This window comes from Symphalangus syndactylus, chromosome X (genome assembly GCF_028878055.3).
Source record: "Symphalangus syndactylus isolate Jambi chromosome X, NHGRI_mSymSyn1-v2.1_pri, whole genome shotgun sequence".
NCBI classification, from domain to species: domain Eukaryota; kingdom Metazoa; phylum Chordata; class Mammalia; order Primates; family Hylobatidae; genus Symphalangus; species Symphalangus syndactylus.
The window spans coordinates 16,426,407-16,439,662 of NC_072447.2; the positions used below are offsets into that span (position 1 = coordinate 16,426,407).

Sequence of the window (13,256 nt, forward strand, 5' to 3'; positions counted from 1 at the left end):
GGACTGCCACCATGTACACACTGAAGATGTCCCTTAAGTACGTGCCCAAGGCACCGCCGCCATGTACGCACTGAAGACGTTCCCTAAGAATGCAGCCAAGAAATGGCAGACGTTTGCTAGGCGTGTGGCTAAAGGACCACCACCGTGTACACACTGAAAACATTCCCTGAGCATGGGGCCCAAGGGACCACCGCTCTGTGCGCATTGAAGACGATCCCTTAGCTTGTGGCTAAGGGACCGCTGCCATGTACACACTGAAGAGGTTCCCTAGCAATGCCCCCAAGGGCCGCTGATGTGCACACACTGAAGACATTCCCTAAGTGTGTGGCTAAGGGACTGCCGCCATGTACACACTGAAACTGTTCCCTAAGAATGCAGCTAAACGACGGCACTGAAGACGTTCCCAAGGCATGTGGCCAAGGGACGGCCACTATATCCACACTGAAGACGTTCCCTAAGCATGTGGCTAAGGGACCACTGCCATATATGCACCTAAAATGTTCCCTAAGCATATGGCTAAGGGACCGCCACCATGTACACACTGAAGACGTTCCCTAAGAATGCAGCCAAGGGACCGCCACCATGTACACACTGAAGACGCTCCCTAAGAATGCAGCCAAAGGACGGCACTGAAGATGTTCCCTACGCATGTGGCCAAAGGACCCCAGTGAAGATATTCCCGAAGCATGCAGCCAAAGGACTACCACCATGTACACACTGAAGACATTCCCTAAGAATGTAGGCAAGGGACCGCCACCATGTACACACTAAAGATGTTCCCTAAGAAGGCGTCCAAGGGACTGCTGCCGTGTGCACACTGAAGACGTTCCCTAAGTATGTGGCTAAGGGACGGCAGCCATGTACACACTGAAGACGTTCCCTAAGAATGCAGCCAAGGGACGGCACTGAAGATCTTCCCTAGGCATGTGGCCAAGGGACCTGCACTTAAGACATTCCCTAGGCATGTGGCCAAGGAACTGCCACCTTATACACACTGAAGACGTTCCCCAAGCATGCGGCTAAGGGACCGCCGACATGTACACACCGAAGACGTTCCCTAAGCATGCGGCTAAGGGACCGCCGACATGTACACACCGAAGACGTTCCATAAGAATGCAGCCAAGGGATGGCCATCATGTACACACTGAACAATTCCCTAAGCATGTGGCACAAGGGACTGACACCATCTGCACACTGAAGATGTTTCCTAATGATACGGCCAAGAGACTGCCACTGTGTAAACACTGAAGTCATTCCCTAAGAATGTGGCTAAGGGACCTCCACTATGTACACACCGAAGATGTTCCCTAAGAATGTGGCCAAGGGACTGACGCCGTGTACACACTGAGGATGTTCCCTAAGAATGTGGCCAAGGGACTACCACTGTGTAGGCACTGAAGACATTCCCTAAGAATGCAGGAAAGGGACCTCTGCCGTGTACACACTGAACACATTGCCTAAGCGTGTGGACAACGGATAGCACTTCCTGAAGATGTTCCCTAAATATGAGGCAAAGGGACTGCCACCATATACACACTGAAGACATTCCCTAAGAATGGGACTAAGGGACCGCCACCATGTACACATGGAAGATGTTCCCTTGTGGCCAAGGGACCGCTGCCATGTACACACTGAAGATGTTCCCCAAGAATGCAGCCAAGGGACCGCACCGAAGACGTTCCCTAAGCATGAGGCGCAGGGACAGCCATCGTGTACACACTGAAGACATTCCCTAAGAATGTGGCTAAGGGACTGCCGCATGTACACAATGAAGATGTTCCCTAAGAATGTGGCTAAGGGACCGCCACTGTGTACACACTGAAGACATTCCCAAAGCATGTGGCCAGGGGAACAAACTAAAGACGTTCCCTAATACAAAAGCTAAGACATTCTGGGTGTACCACACAGTTCCTACAGCTGTGGGAAAATGAGGCTCTTCAGGGCACCTCCATGACTAGCCACGAACCCAGCTAGGAGAGCCACGGAAAGAATGGGGTGGTGTAACTGCAGTAATTACCAAGACATAACACGATCTAATCGCTTTCTAAATACATGGCTCCCTTGAGTCTCCCCATTCCTCCTCAATCACGCCAAAGAAGACCTGTTTAGTACACAAAATCAAGCTGTGAGGAGTAAAACTTTGACAATGTCATTTCATCACAGCACAGAGCCACTGTGAGACCAGCACCTCCTATGAAAAGAAAACAGACGGCCGGGCACCGCGGCTGACACCTATCATCCGAGCACTTTGGGAGGCTGAGGCAGGTGGATCACTTGAGGCCAGGAGTTTGAGACCAGCCTGCCCAACAGGTGAAACCCCGTCTCTACTAAAAATAAAAAAATAAATCAGGGTGTGGGGCAGGCACTTACAATCCCAGCTACTCCAGAGGCTGAGGCAGGAGAATGCTTGAACCCAGGAGATGACGGCTACAGTGAGCCGAGATTCAGCCACTGCACTCCAGCCTGGACAACAAGAGCAAAACTCCACCTCAGAAAGAAAAAAAAAGAGAGAGAAAAGAAAACAAAAGATACATATTCATCCTGAGATTTCTACACTGTGAAAAAAGATCTGCAACAGTGCAACACGCACCCTAAAAATTCCCAATGCTCTTAGCTAATCAAATCTACCAGGAAATTGCAATTCTAATGACTCCCTGGTTTCCCAGAAAGGCAAACACCGTTCCAATAGAAACATTCACTGCTTTTATGCACATTGTTACATCCATTCCTCAACATGACGCCATGTAGACTGGATAAAGAAAGGGTGGAGCATATACACTATGGAATACTATGGACCCATGAAAAAGAACGGGATTGGTTGGGCGTGGTGGCTGATGCCTGTAATCCCAGCACTTTGGGAGGCCGAGGCAGGCGGATTACCTGAGGTCGGGAGTTCAAGACCAGACTGGCCAACATGGAGAACCCCCGTCTCTACTAAAAATACAAAATTAGCCAAGCGCGGTGGCATGTGTCTGTAATCTCAGCTACTCAGAAGGCTGAGGCAGGACAATTGCTTGAACCCGGGAGCTGGAGGTTACGGTGAGCCGAGATCACACCATTGCACTCCAGCCTGGGCAACAAGAAGGAAACTCTGTCTCAAAAAAAAAAAAAAAAAAATGGGATGATGTCCTTTGCAGGTACACCCATGGAGGTGGAGGCCATTATCCTTAGCAAACTCACACAGGAACAGAAAGCCAAATACCACCTGTTCTCACTGATAAGTGGCAGCTAAACATTGGGCACTAGTGGATACAAAGAAGGGAACAGACACCGGGGCCCGCTGGAGGGTGGAGGGTGGGACAAATGAGAGGATCGAAAAACTACCTATCAGGTGGTAGTAGCCTCTTTACCCGGCTGATGAATTAATCTGTACACTAAACCCCCAGGACATGCAATTAACCCGTGTAACGAACCTCCGCACGTGACCCTGAACCTGAAATGAAAGTTTAAAAAGTAGGCCAGGCACAGTGATCCATAATCCCAGCACTTTGGGAGGCCAAGATGGGTGGATCACTTCAGGCCAGGAGTTCGAGACCACCTTGATCAACATGGTGAAACCCTGTCACTACTAAAACTACAAAATGAGCCGAGCATGGTGGCACATGCCTATAATCTCTGCTACCTGACAGGCTGAGGTGGGAGAATGCTTGGAAGCGGGAGACGGAGGTTGCAGTGAGCCGAGATCATATCATTGCACTCCAGCCTGGGTGACAAGAGCAAAACTTCACCTCAAAACAAACAAACAAACAAAAAACCACTACATGTGCTGCTATTGGGAACATTTTACTGAATTTTTTTTTTAAGTCCTTTAAAATGTTAGGGTAGTGTCTTAGGAAATCAGGGATTTCCAAAGGCAGGACTTCACGTTGCCAACCTGAGTGTGAGAAGGATTCCTTTCAGTGTAGAAGGTGCTTGCCTGCTCTGTGCTCCCAGAAATCCCCGAGACCTAATAAGACACCTGGCTCCGTCACTGATCAAAGAATGGGTACCACGACTTAGTGTCCACGGCAAAGCTCCACGGCACCCAGCTCTAGCCAGTTTGTTCACAGCCATGACTAAGCTGTCGACAGCATCCTCACCAGCCTCAGGAACGTGGCACAGTCAGTTCGCCACAGAGGTGACCCCAGAAACAACAGACAGGACTGTTACAGGGACAACATGCAGGACGCCAAAAACCAGAAACAAGAGACAGGAATAGTAGAACAGGGACAAAGTTGAGACCACATGGAAGATGGATGACTCATTTGTCACAGGTGAAAACAGTTTATCTGCGAGTTTGAAACCAGGTGGATCAAGAATGAAAGGTGCTGCCGGGTGCGGGGCTCACACCTGTCATCCCAGCACTTTGGGAGGCCAAGACGGACGGATCACCTGAGGTCAGGATTTCCAGACCAGCCTGACCAACATGAAGAAAACCCATCTCTACGAAAAATATAAAATTAGCCGGGGGTAGTGTCACATGCCTGTATTCCCAGCTACTCAGGAGACTGAGGCAGGAGAATTGCTTGAATCTGGGAGGCAGGGGTTGCAGTGAGCCGAGATCCCTCCACTGCACTCCAGCCTGGGTGAAAGGGTGACACGGCAAGACTCCGTCTCAAAAAAAAAAAAAATGAAAGGTGCACAGGGGCAGCCAGGACACAAGCTCCTTCCACCCTGGGCCAGGGAAATGCACAGACCATCTTCTAAGGTTTCTCTCCTGTCATCCTCCCAAGTCTACACGAATAAAGAGAAACACACTAGAAGTCTCTGATAGCATGGGGGCATCTCCAGAAATCCAAAGATTCAGGTTCTGAGTCTCTGATCTGGGTGGGGCTGGGAAGCTGCAGTTCCAGAAAGCAAATGAAGCCTTCGCTGTGATTCAGACCATTTCTTGGTATCAAGAGTGTAGGGGAAGAAGGATGCGGACAGGGCAGGAGAAGGAATGAATGCGGTCATGACGGTGGCTGGAGAATGTCTGGGATGGCGACATGCAGAGAGGAGCATGCTGGCTGCGTCTCTCAATGTGCCTGGGATGGGCGGTGACAGAGGAAAGGGATAACACATGAGAGTCAGAGACACCCAATGAAGAAGCAAAAGCAGCTTACAGGGTGGAAAGGACAGACAGAGACACTCAGAAGAATGTGGCAGGAACACATTCTGGCCAACGGACCGTCACCTTGTATGAACTGAAGACATTTTCTAAGAATGTGGCCAAGGGATCACACTGAAGATGATCCCTAACAATGTGGCCAAGGGACCACCACGGTGTACACACTGAAGACTTTCCCTGAGAATGCAGCCAAGGGATCGATACCCTATAGACATTGAAGTCGTTTCCTAAGAATGCGGCCAAGGGACCGTTGCCGTGTAGACACTGAAGACGTTCCCTAAGAATGAGGCCAAGGGACCGTCACCGTGTACACAATGAAAATGTTCCCTAAGAATGAGGCCAAGGGACTGCCACTGTGTACACAGTGAAGACATTCCCTAAGCATGTGGCCAAGAGACCGCACTAAAGATGTTCCCTAAGCATGGAGCCACAGGATCACATTAAAGATGTTCCCTAAGCATGGGGCCAAGGGACTGCACTAAAGATGTTCCCTAAGCATGGGACCAAGGGACCGCCACTGTATAGGCACTGAAGACGTTCTCTTAGAATGTGGCCGAGGGACTACCACCGTGTATGCACTGAAAACATTCCCTAAGCATGCAGCCAAGGGACCGCACTGAAGACATTCCCTAAGAATGCAGCCAAGGGGCCGGGAACGGTGGCTCACGCCTGTAATCCCAGCGCTTTGGGAGGCCGAGGCGGGTGGATCACAAGGTCAGGAGATCCAGACCATCCGGGCTAACACGGTAAAACTCCATCTCTACTAAATCTACAAAAAAATTGGCCAGGCCTGGTGGCACGCACCTGTAGTCCCAGCTACTCAGGAGGCTGAGGCAGAAGAGTGGCGTAAACCCGGGAGGCGGAGCTTGCAGTGAGCGGCAATCTCGCCACTGCACTCCAGTCTGGGCGACAGAGGCTCTGTCTTTAAAAAAAAAAAAAAAAAAAAAAAAAAAACTGCAGCCAAGGGACCGCTGCTGTGTACACACTGAAGACGTTCCCTAAGTATGTGGCTAAGGGACCACTGCCATGTATGCACGGTTCCCTAAGAATGCAGCCAAGGCAAGGCACTGAAGACGTTCCCTAGGCATGGGGCCAAGGGACGGCCACCGTGTACACACTGAAGACATTCCCTAAGCATGTAGCCCAAGGGACCACCACCGTGTGCACACTGAAGATGTTCCCTAAGCCTGTGGCTAAGGGACCACAGCCATGTACATACTGAAGACATTCCCTAACAATGCAGCCAAAGGACTGCTGCCCTGTACACACTGAAGACGTTCCCTAAGTATGTGGCTAAGGGACCGCGGCCATGTACACACTGAAGACATTCCCTAAGCATGTGGCCCAAGGGACTCCCGCCCTGTGCACACTGAAGATGATCCCTAAGCGTGTGGCTAAGGGACTGCCGCCATGTACACACTGAAGACATTTCCTAACAATGCGGCCAAGGGACTGCCACCATGTGCACACTGAAGACATTCCGTAAGAATGTGGCCGTCTGCACACTGAATATGTTCCCCAAGCATGTGGCTAAGGGACCGCTGTGGACACACTGAAGACATTCCGTAGGAATGCGACCAGGGGACCGCCACATGTGCACACTGAAGACATTCCCTAAGAATCCGGCCAAGGGACGGAACTTAAGACGTTCCCTAAGCATGTGGCCCAAGGGACCGCTGCCCTGTGCACACTGAAGATATTCCCTAAGCCTGTGGCTAAGGGACTGCCGCCAAGTACACAATGAAGACATTCCCTAAGAATGAGGCCAAGGGACCACCACAGTGTACACACTGAAGACGTTCTCTAAGAATGTGGCCAATGGACCACACTGTAGACGTTCCCTAAGCATGCAGCAAAGGGACTGCCACCGTGTACACACTGAAGACATTCCCTAAGAATGTGGCTAAGGGACCGTCGCCATGGACACACTGAAGATGTTCCCTAAGCATGTGGCCAAGGGACGGATGCCATGTACACAGTGAAGACGTTCCCTAAAGTCCAGAAATGGGCCTGCGAAACATCAAAGGAAAGAATGTTGTGCAGGATCCAGTCATCCCACTGCTCGGTGTGTACCCAAAGGAAAGGAGATCAGCCCATCAACGGGATACCTGCACCCCCTGTGCACTGCAGCACTACTAACAGTTTCCAAGATATAGAATCAACCCATGTGTCAATCAACACATGAGTGCCTCAAGCAAATGTGGCATAGACACACAATGGAATAGTATGCAGCCATGAAAAAGGAAATCCTGCCATTTGCAGCAACATGGATGGGACTGGAAGATACAATGTGAAGTGCAATGAACCAGGCCCGGAGAGACAAATACCATATCATCTCATATGTAGAATCTAAAAAAGCTGAATGCACAAATGCAGAGAGTGCAATGGTGGTTGCCAGGGAAGAATGCTGAAGTGTTTGTCAAAGAACGTAAAATTTCAGTTAGGAGGCCAGGAGCGGTGGCTCATGTCTGGAATCACAATGCTATGGAAGGCTGAGGAAGGAGGATCACTGGAGGCCAGGAGTTTGAGACAAGCCTGGGCAACATAATGAAACCGCATCTTTAAAAAAAAAAAAAAAAAAAAAAAAACTGAAAAAATTAGCTGGGTATGGTAGCATGCACCTGCAGTCCCAGCTACTTGGGAGGCTGAGGCAGGAGGATCGCTTCAGCCTAGGAATTCAAGACCAGTCTGAGCAACATAGCAAGACCCCATCTCTACAAAAAATTTAAAAACTAACCAGGTGTGGTGGTGTGCACCTGTGGTCCCGGCTACCTGGGAGGCTGTGATGGGAGGGTCACCTGAGCCAGGAGTTGGAGGCTGCCGTGAGCTATGAACATGACGCTGCACTCCAGCCTGAGTGATAGGGTGAGACTGTCTCAAAAAACTATATAAATTACATTAAAATTAAATTTTTCGAGTTAGATAAAAGAAATAAATTCAAAGTTCTACCACACCACACAGTGATTATCGTTAATAACAATACATTGCGTCTTTCAAAATGACTAAAAGTAGATTTTACATATTCTCACCACAAAAAAAAAGTAGGTGAGGTGATATAGGTTAGAGTTAGGGTTATGTGAATATGTTAATCAGCTTGTTAATATGCTAATTAGCTGAATATTAATGTTAATTGGCTTGATTATTATGTCAATTAGGTTGATAATATGGTAACTAGCTTGACTTAATCATTGCACAATGTGTACTTGGATTAGAACATCACGTTGTACCTCATATACATGTAACAACTACTTTCTATAAAATAATTCTATAAAAATAGCTCACATTTCCAGGCAGAAAGCAAAACAAGTCCCAGTTTCGAGGACAGCTGTGACATATTTAATGGTGTCTCCTCTTAATTCAACAGTTTATATGACCATGACACAAGGGGCTCCAAGTTGCCAAGGAAAGGATTCCAGTTATGTGCTCAAGGTGTAGCCACACCGGGCCGGGCGTGATGGCTCACGCCTCTCATCCCAGCACTTTGGGAGGCGGAGGTGGGTGGATCACCTGAGGTCAGGAGTTCGAGACAAGCTTTACCAATGTGCTGAAAACCCGTCTCTACAAAAAATATAAAAATTAGCCAGCTGTGGTGGCAGGTGCCTGTTACCCCAGCTACTCAGGAGGCTGAGACAGGAGAATAGCTTGAACCCAGGACGCGGAGGTTTCAGTGAGCCCAGATCGTACCATTGCACTCCAGCCTGGGCAACAAGAGTGAAACTCTATCTTAAAAAAAAAAAAAAAAAAAAAAATTGTATCCACACTGCAGCCTAGACCAGAAGAGAAGACCTTCCAATGAGCAGACGAGGTCCTCTCACAAAGCGGCGAGTGTTCCCGGTTATTACCCGGAGGGCCAGGCCTGCTCAGGACGGTTGGTGAGATCAGGCTGTCCCCTAACAGACACCACGGCACGGCTCATCCTCCCGAGTGCATGCAAACTGCACTGAGCCGGCTCCCCATGGAACTCCAAAAATAGCCCAGCGGGGAAGAAATGGAATGTTCTAGAGGACACTGATTTTCATATTGAAATTTCCTATCTTTTTAAATTTATTTTGGTTGAGACAGTCGCCCAGGCTATTGCCCAGCCTGGAGTGCAGTGGCATGATCGTAGCTTATGGCAGCCTCAGCCTCCTTGGGCTCAAGGGATCCTTCAGCCTCAGCCTCCCAAGTAGCTGTGACCACACACATGTGCCACTATGTCTGGCTTTTTTTTTTTTTTTTTTTAGAGACAGCATCTCTCACTTTGTTGCAGAGGCTGGAGTGCAGTGGTGCGATCACATTTCACTGCAGCCTCCGACTCCCTGGCTCAAGTGATCCTCCCACCTCAGCCTCCTATGTAACTGGGACTACAAATGCACATCCTAAGTCCAGCTAATTTTTTTATTGTTACTAGAGACAAGGTCTCAGTATGTTGACCAGGCTGGTCTCAAACCCCTGAGTTCAAGTGATCCTACTGACTTAGCCTCCCAAAGTGCGGCTGTTACAAGCATGAGCCACCGCACCCAGCCTCTTTTTATTTTATTTTTGTAGGCACAGGATCTCGCTGTTGCCCAGGCTGATATCAAACTCAGGCTCAAAAATCATCCTCCTGCCTCAGCCTCCCAAAGTGCTGGGATGACAGGTGTAAGCCATTGTGCCCGGTCTCATACCATTTTTGTATCATGAAACTTTATTATTCTTTGGATTTCTTTCCCCCAAGAACTTAAACGTGTAAGAAGCAAACCAACACCTTTTAAAACCTAAACATAATTCTTAGCTTGTGGATCCAGTTTCGGAAGCGATTTAAATTCTAGAAATCCTGCAGTAACTGCCTATTTGATAAGTTCTCAGAGTCCCTGCCTTTCCAGTTAAACACAAATAAAATAGGAGTCCAGTGACCTCGAACACCCCAAGGTAAGAACGCACAAGCTAAAAGCCAGTTGGAGCCTGAGTGTGAAAAGGCAATCACTGCTTCTGCATCAAAACATCTGCACCCACGGGTCCACCCATCAGCCGAAAGCCACCTCAGCAGTGCTACCAAATCAGGGAAAAGAAAGGCTACCCTCTTTCTTCAATGCAAGCCCTCTAAGATAACGCACAACCTATGAGCTCACATAAATTAGGGCACAAAGAACCCAACTGAAATCCTGACAGAACAAGCACAACTTCTGCTTAATCATTAACTCATTTATTTATTTATTTAGAGACAGGGTCTCACTCTGTTGCCCAGGCTGCACTACAGTGATGCAATCTCAGCTGACTGCAGCCTCCACTTTGCGGGCTCCAGCGATCCTCCCACCTCCGTCTCCCAAGTAGCTGTGACCACACGTGTGTGCCACTATGTTTGTCTTTTATTATTATTATTATTATTATTTTTAGAGGCAGCATCTCTTGCTTTATTTTCCAGGCTGGAGTGCCATGGTATGGTCACAGCTCACTGCAGCCTCCAACTCCCAGGCTCAAGTGATCCTCCCACCTTCGCCTCCTGAGTAGCTGGGATTACAGACATGCGCCTCCATGCCTGGCTAATTTTTTGTATTTTTAGTAGAGATGGGATTTGGCCATGTTGCCCAGGCTGGTCTCAAACTCCTGGGCTCAAGCGATCTGCCTGCCTCGGCCTCCCAAAGTGTTGGGATCACAGGCATGACAGCCACTGCGCCTGGCCATGCAGCTGTTTTAATAAGCAATTCTGAGAAGACACAAATGCCCCCCTGCTCTTTTGTGATAATATTAACACAGATTACTGAATTCATGACAAAAACCTCACACGTGTTACCTAAGGAAACACAGAGCCCAGAGTGTTCGATCTGAACTGTTTCTCAAACCAGGAAGAATAAGTGGATTCCAATTAGTGCCTCAAGAAAAAAAGGAATAAAGTGGCAAAAAAAAAAAAAAAAAAAGTAAAGTAGTTTCAACAAACTCCAGCCGTTATTTTTGGAAGGCCCACTTGCCACAAACAGTGTTTACATTCATAAATTTTTTTTTATGAATTTCTTAATGGTTGGGGAAAAAAAAAGAAGTCAACAGAGCAATAATATTTCTTAACACAACATTTATATAAAATTTAGTGCCCATGAAGTGGGAGTGGAATACACGGAGTCTCGCTCTTGTCACCCAGGATGGAGTACAGTGGCACGATCTTAGCTCACTACAACCTCCGCCTCCCTGGTTCACACGATTCTCCTGCCTCAGCCTCAGTACCTGGGATTATAGGTGCCCACCACCATGCCCAGCTAATGTTTGTATTTTTAGTAGAGATGGGGTTTCACCATGTTGGCCAGGCTGGTCTTGAACTCCTGACCTCAGGCGATCCACCCGCCTCGGCCTCCCAAAGTGCTGGGATTACAGATATGAGCCACCGCGCCCGGCAATGGATGCTTTTAGACACAACGTCAGAACTAAGTTGTTGAGAGACAGAGTCCGCAGAGCCAAAAATATTTCCTCTCTGACCCCTTGAAGTTGACACCATCAGGGTACTCATGCCAAGGACCTCCCGCATCGGATTGCAACACAAAAGGACAAGCAGCCACAGCTAAGACAGAGCCCGGCTGCAAAGCCCTGAAACCTGACAGCCTCCCAGAAGTTGCTCAGAAAGGAATCCATGCAGTGTGAGAAAATCTGGAAGAAATGAGCCAAACCCTGCTGTTTTCATCATCTGAAGAAATGAGCCAAACCCTCTGCTGTTTTCGTCATCTGAAGAAATGAGCCAAACCCTCTGCTGTTTTCATCATCTGAAGAAATGAGCCAAACCCTCTGCTGTTTTCGTCATCTGAAGAAATGAGCCAAACCCTGCTGTTTTGCTGCAGATGGTCCTGTGAGAGTTTGCATTCTCTGTTCACCAGGCAGGAGCATGGCGAGTTCATTTTATGAAACTCTCAGGTGAGCCCCACGATTTGACGGGGCAGGAATCACTGGGAAAGGACGGGGGGGCGCACCTGAGATCACAGTGGGGAAAACAGTAGAACTGCTGCCCAAGCACATCTGAGACTGGGACGAGGTGCAGGAAGATCGTCGGAACAAAAGCAGGAGCTGACTGCGCCAGGAATCCGGTCTCTGGGCCTCCTCTGCACTCATGAGCAAATCGACGGCACCACCGAGATTTCAGCGCCCCAAAAACAGCCCAACCGGCTCCTTCCCACCAGCTGCCCCTTTACTAAAACATCCGAAACCTTTTTCTCACTTTCCCCAAGCTGTTTTCCTCACCCTTCAGAGGCCTGCTAGGAAAACAGTTCGAAGCAGGCAATTCTGCAACAGGAGAAAAAAAAAAAACCAACCAGCTCAGAGTTAGCGCTGTACAGCCAGATCCACACGCAAAAAAAAAAACAAACCAAAAAGTCCCACCACTTGGAGAAGGAGTGGCACACAGGCCCGGATGAGAACTATGTCGGGGTTAGGGCCCCTCAAGGCCTAGAATTACTCCTAATGGGAAAAACGTGTAAACATGTCCCACTTAAATGAACATCACCATGCAAATGCTTAGTTATGAGGACTGAAAATGAACCCCTTTCAACCCAAAATGTGCAAGAAAAAGAAATTCGACATTTTAATGATACCCAAGGACAGGCAGTCAACCAACAGCACGCGGAAAGGGCAAGTCCGGGCAGAGGTGCACATCGCAGCCTTCCTGGGCTTCTCAGGGGTCACTGTTTTCTTAGGAGGGAGGAAAAGAGGGAGGGAGGAAGGAAAGCAGAAAGGGAAGGAAGAAAAAAGGGATGGAAGGAAAAGGAAAAGAGGGAGGGAGGGAGGGAGAAAAGGGACGAAGGGACAGAGGGAGGGAGGAAAGGAAGGAAGGAGGGAGACAGGGAGGGACAGAGGGAAGGAAGGAGGGAGGAAAGGAAGGAAGGAGGAAGGGAGACAGGGAGGGACAGAGGGGAGGGAAGGGGGGAGGGAAGGAGGGAGGGAGGGATGGGGGAAGGACGGAGGGGAGGAAAGGGAGGGAGGGAGGAAAGGGAGAGAAGGAAGGGAGAGAAGGGAGAGAAGGAAGGAAAGGGAGGGAAGGAAGGAAAGGGAGAGAAGAAAGGAAGGGAGAGAAGGGAGAGAAGAAAGGAAGGGAGAGAAGGAAGGAAAGGGAGGGAAGGAAGGAAAGGGAGAGAAGAAAGGAAGGAAGGGAGAGAAGGAAGGAAGGAAAGGGAGAGAAGGGAGAGAAGGAAGGAAGGAAAGGGAAGGGAGGGAGAGAAGGGAGAGAAAGAAG

At 49.0% G+C, this 13,256-nt stretch overlaps 1 protein-coding gene across 1 annotated transcript in view; it reads right to left on the bottom strand.

Moving 5' to 3' along the window:
* The window catches only part of LOC129475920 (dehydrogenase/reductase SDR family member on chromosome X), a 316,179-nt gene that overhangs the window by 287,531 nt on the left and 15,392 nt on the right, over positions 1-13,256 (bottom strand). The window lies entirely within an intron of this gene.